Below are 5839 nucleotides of genomic sequence, written 5' to 3'. Positions count from 1 at the left end.
GGTGCTGGGGACAGGAGGCAGAGGTGAGGTGCTGGGGACAGGAGGCAGAGGTGAGGTGCTGGGGGCAGGAGAAAGAGGTGCTGGGGACAGGATGCAGAGGTGAGGTGCTGGGGACAGGAGGTAGGGGTGCTGGGGACAGGAGGCAGAGGTGAGGTGCTGGGGACAGGAGGAAGAGGTTCTGGGGACAGGATGCAGAGGTGAGGTGCTGGGGACAGGAGGTAGGGGTGCTGGGGACAGGAGGCAGAGGTGAGGTGCTGGGGACAGGAGGCAGAGGTGCTGGGGACAGGAGGCAGAGGTGAGGTGCTGGGGACAGGATGCAGAGGTGAGGTGCTGGGCACAGGAGGCAGAGGTTCTGGGGACTGGATGCAGAGGTGAGGTGCTGGGGACAGGAGGTAGGGGTGCTGGGCACAGGAGGCAGAGGTGAGGTACTGGGGACAGGAGACAGAGGCGAGTTGCTGGAACCACCCAAATTCTGACATGAGACAGACACTCAGTTATAAGGGGCTGAAAGCTTATGGGATAATATGGGTATGGTAATATATTGAGTAGACAGAGCTTTGGCTCCTATAACAGGAGTAACATATTATCATTTGACAGTTTAAGGAACTGTATGGAAAGTCCTAGCAACATTGGGTAACATTACATAGATTTTAATCAGAGTTGTAATTTGCTGCAATCTACATTACATAATGGCAGGGCTTTACCCCACATTAACAACAAAGCAGATTATAATGACCGTGAACAATAGAAAAATAAATTCCCTGCATATATAAGTATGTAAATATGACCTTTCAGTAGCACAACCAAAGAGCAGACACAATGGTAATCTGTTTTCTGTGCTGACGGATGGGATCTTACACATTCAGAAAGGGCACCCCACCTCTGACTTCTGCCCCCAGCACCCCACCAATGCTGGGGACAGGAGGCAGAGGTGGGGTGCTGGGGGCGGGAGGCAGAGGTAAGGTGCTGGGGACAGGAGGTAGAAGTGAGATGCAGTAAGGTGCCGGGGAAAGGAGGCAGGAGGCAGAGGTGAGGTGCTGGGGACAGGAGGCAGAGGTGAGGTGCTGGGGACAGGAGGTAGAGGTGAGGTGCAGTAAGGTGGTGGGGAAAGGAGGCAGAGGTGGGGTGCTGGGGGCAGGAGGCAGAGGTGAGGTGCTGGGGACAGGAGGTAGAGGTGAGGTGCAGTAAGGTGGTGGGGAAAGGAGGCAGAGGTGGGGTGCTGGGGGCAGGAGGCAGAGGTGAGGTGCCGGGGACAGGAGGTAGAGGAGAGGTGCAGTAAGGTGGTGGGGAAAGGAGGCAGAGGTGGGGTGCTGGGGGCAAGAGGCAGAGGTGAGGTGCTGGGGACAGGAGGTAGAGGTGAGGTGCAGTAAAGTGCTGGGGAAAGGAGGTAGAGGTGAGGTGCTGGGGGCAGGAGGCAGAGGTGAGGTGCTGGGGGCAGGAGGTAGACGTGAGGTGCGGACAGGTGCTGGGGAAAGGAGGTAGCGGTGAGGTGCTGGGGAAAGGAGGTAGAGATGAAGTGCAAACCCTCTACGGTCTGTACCGATTTTTAACTCTCCAAACTTCCATTGAAAGTATAGGAAAGGGGGCATGGCCACACCCCATTTGTCCATGACCACACTCCATTTGACATGGCCACGCCCACTTCCCTAATTTGATCAGATTTTTATGTGAAAAATGTTGGAGGGTATGGAAGTGCTGTGGCAGGAGGCAGAGGTGGGAGCTGGGTGTTAAAGGTGGAGGGGAGCTGGAGGTTAGAGTTGGAGAGGAGCCACGGACAGGAGGAATAGGTGGTGAGCCGATGATTGCATACCCTCCAACATTTTACACATAAAAACCGGTACAAATTCTAAAAGGGGGCATGGCCACGGGTAAAGGGGGCGTGGTCACACCCCTTTTCCTATACTTTCAATGGAAGTTTGGATAGCCAAAAATCGGTACAGGCCATAAAAAAAAAGGTACTGTACCTGACAAAACGGTACAGGTGGAGGGTATGTGATTAGAGGCAGGGAGCCAGGTACTGTTGGGGCCAGGCGCACCATGGTTCAGACATTTCCTCGGTCGTGGCAGGAGCCTGGGTATTCAGCCTTACACTGAAAGTATGGCTAGGGATGGCCTCAGGAGCGAGGTATAGAAAGAGGGGAAGGTGCCACATGTCTGCACGTCCACTACTTCCCCATACTCTCCAACTATACCTTTTTGGCAGGTGCAGTACCTGTATCTGTCAAAAAGGGCCTTGTACCGATTTTTTGACTCTCCAAATTTACATTAAAAGTATAGGAAAGGGGGCGTGGCAATGCCCCTTTTTACCCGAGGCCATGCCCCTTTCCTAATTAGTACTGGTTTTTATGTGTAAAATGTTGGAGGGTATGCTTCCCTGGTCTTGCGTAAACTTTGTGGCCGGGCACTACCTTCAGCTGGCAATAGACAGCGCACGGCCCAAAGTGCTAAAAATGGGACCGGTCTAGGGGGCATCTGTCACCCTGCCCCCTGGCCCAGCCCGCCACTGATCCACTGTGATCGTATCTCGCTGCTGCTGCCATTTTAGTCATCATGGACAGCTTGTGCTGGGCTTTCTGAGGGTAAATATCCAAAAAGGCCCATCCCTGCAAATACAGTAAAATGCAAAATTCTGGAAGAAGCGGGAATCACTATCCATGGTGGAGTGTCTAATTCGTGCCAAGCGTCTTGTGCAAAAACAGTTGAATGAGAACAGCGCTGTACAGGAGTTTCCTTCCCCCAACATTTGGGGAACATGAACCTGTAATACCTGCATTCGTGGGATCCTGTCGCTGCTCTATACAGTCACAGTGGTGTCTCAAGGCGGGATGTACTAAAGGAAAAATTTGTTAAAACCCCCGTTTTCGGGGTTTAATCGCATTTTCGTATGTACAAACACTCGACCGCCTATGGGCTTCTTATCGCTGGCCACCGCAACTCGCCGCAGACGCCGCCCCCCCTCCCCCTCGTCATATCTTCCTGCAGGAAGCCTGGACCCTGAAGGTAATCTCCTTCTCCCCCTAGCAACACAGCCGGAGGTCCTTTCTGGCTGCAGGGGGGAGGAGGAAGCGCCGGGGACAGCCTGCTGCCTCTCACAAGTATCGCGGGGGGCAGGGACGCGCGGTGAGCTAAATAGCTTAGGAGGCACTGGCTAGAACCAGAGTCAGATTTACACGCAATTTTTGAGCCAAAGGGTACATGTGGGCATTATACACAAGTGTAGCAGTATAAACTCCTGGAAATTTGGTGAGTTTTGATCAGAGATGTGCGGAATAGTTACCCAGGTGAGGCACTGCCTCACCTGCCATAGACTTTTTACTCCAGAGTTTTGGCTATAAAAATTATTAGAATAATGCAAAGAAGATATTTCAAATATATTCTTTGTATTTTTCATATACTTTATAAAGTCAAAACTCTGGCATAAACGTTAGTATGACAGGGAAGGCTCTGCCTCACCTGCCTCACCCCACCGCACGTCACTGGCGGGGGGCCTCCGTCACCACATTGGTACATATGTGATCAACATCGCTGAGATAGGTGGCGAGGACGGCGATGTAAACATCCCGCCCTCAATGTCTAACAAAAGGATTTAGCTAGATCTGTTTTCTACACATACAGTTTAGGAGACAAACACAATTAAACATCTTCCTAAAGCTACCAGGCCAATGAGCTATGGCCCTCATTCCGAGTTGATCGCTCGCAAGGCGAATTTAGCAGAGTTGCTCAGGCTAAGCCTACGCCTACTGGGAGTGTATCTTAGCTTCTTAAAATTGCGACCGATGTATTCGCAATATTGCGATTACAAACTACTTAGCAGTTTCAGAGTAGCTTCAGACTTACTCGGCATCTGCGATCAGTTCAGTGCTTGTCGTTCCTGGTTTGACGTCATAAACACACCCAGCGTTCGCCCAGACACTCCCCCGTTTCTCCGGCCACTCCTGCGTTTTTTCCGGAAACTGTAGCGTTTTTATCCACACGCCCCGAAAACGCTGTGTTTCCGCCCAGTAACACCCATTTCCTGTCAATCACACTACGATCGCCGGAGCGATGAAAAAGCCGTGAGTAAAAATACTATCTCCATTGTAAAATTACTTGGCGCAGTCGCAGTGCGAATATTGCGCATGCGTACTAAGCGGAATTTCACTGCGATGCGATGAAAAATACCGAGCGATCGACTCGGAATGAGGGCCTATATTTCCTTTTATACTGCTAGAATGTTTGATGAATCTGTCTCCGCACTGCCTGGGGCATTCCACAGGAAACACCAGCGAGACGCATCTGGAGCAATTAGTGAAATATAGAAGTAGTTCATTATAAACAATGAAATCGGAGCATGTTATATTGCACGGCGCCAGGTGTGATTTACTGTACGCAGGAGCGCGCAGTAATCTGATGATATTATTGCTGTCAGTGTGTACGGATGTGCTGCTGACACCGTTGTTATTTTTATGCTTGTCTCTCCGAATAATTATCTTTAAATACATCCATTGGATAAATCCATTCCAGCAGCTGACATGATGTATTGCTAATTGGTGACAAGGATTCATTTCTCAGCAGCATGTAAGACGCCCATCCTGGTTCCTCACGATTCTCTTGTACACCTCTCCTTTCCTCTCTCAGCGGCATTAACCCTTCGTGGGACACCAAGCATTGCGTTCATTGAGCTGTATGATTTCCTGTCATCCAGTAATATGGATATATGCAGAACATCTAACTGATACTAATGATAGTACTATGTAATTATTAGGTATATTCTATGACTAAAATGGTGCATGGCCTACATCACAAAACATACGCAGAAATACTAAGAAATCTCAACATGTTTAGTTTGCAGCAGAGAAGGGAAAGGGGGGACATGATAGAAACTTTCACATATAGCAACGGTTTTAACAAGGTCCAGGAGGGAAACATTCTCCAAATGAAGAGAAGCGATAGGACACGAGGACATGCACTGAGACTGGACGGGGGGAAGTTCAGGGGAAATTTGCGGAAAAATTACTTCACAGAAGGGGTAGTGGACAAGTGGAATAGCCTCCCATCAGAGGTTAAGACAGTAGAGAAATTTAAACATGCATGGGATAGACATAAGGACAGACTTGCCTACTCTCCTGGAATGGCCGGGAGGCTCACGAAAATCGGGTGACCCTCCCGGCCCCCGGAAGAACAGGCAAGTCTCCCGATTTCAGGGGTTCCCCACTGCCCGGCCGCCCACTTAGCGAGTAAAGTGGGCGGTCCGGGCAGGCGATGATACAATTCTTGTTGAATCGCGTCATCATTGCCACGCCCCCTGCTGTATAATGCCGGTAATAGCGGCATTACACAGCAGGGGGCGGGGCTTACGTGACGCGATCCCGCAGCCACGCCCCATTCCGCCTCCATCATGCCTCTGGCCCGCCCCCCTCTGCACGCCACATCACTGCCCGCCCCCCTGCTGAGCCGACCTGGCTCAGCAGCCAGAAAGTCGGCAAGTATGCATAAGGATATCCTTACAAAGCATACTTGCCTACTCTCCCGGAATGGCCGGGAGGCTCCCGAAAATCGGGTGACCCTCCCGGCCCCCTGGAAGAGCAGGCAAGTCTCCCGATTTGAGGGGTCCCCCCGCGTCATCATAGCCACGCCCCCTGCAGTGTAATGCCGGTGATCGTGGCATTACAGAGCGGGGAGTGGCTTAAAGGAGGCATCACTGTAACCCCGCCCCGTCCCGCCTCCGGCACACCCCCTCCTTACGTCACAGCGCTCCCCAGCCCGCTTGTTGAGCCGACCTGGCTGATCTCTCCCGGAGAGAGCAGCCAGAATGTCGGTAAGTATGTTACAAAGAAATAAGGATCAAATAAGGTTTGAG

Source organism: Pseudophryne corroboree, chromosome 10 (assembly GCF_028390025.1).
Source record: "Pseudophryne corroboree isolate aPseCor3 chromosome 10, aPseCor3.hap2, whole genome shotgun sequence".
In the NCBI taxonomy this organism is placed as follows: domain Eukaryota; kingdom Metazoa; phylum Chordata; class Amphibia; order Anura; family Myobatrachidae; genus Pseudophryne; species Pseudophryne corroboree.
This window is presented reverse-complemented; position numbering follows the sequence as displayed.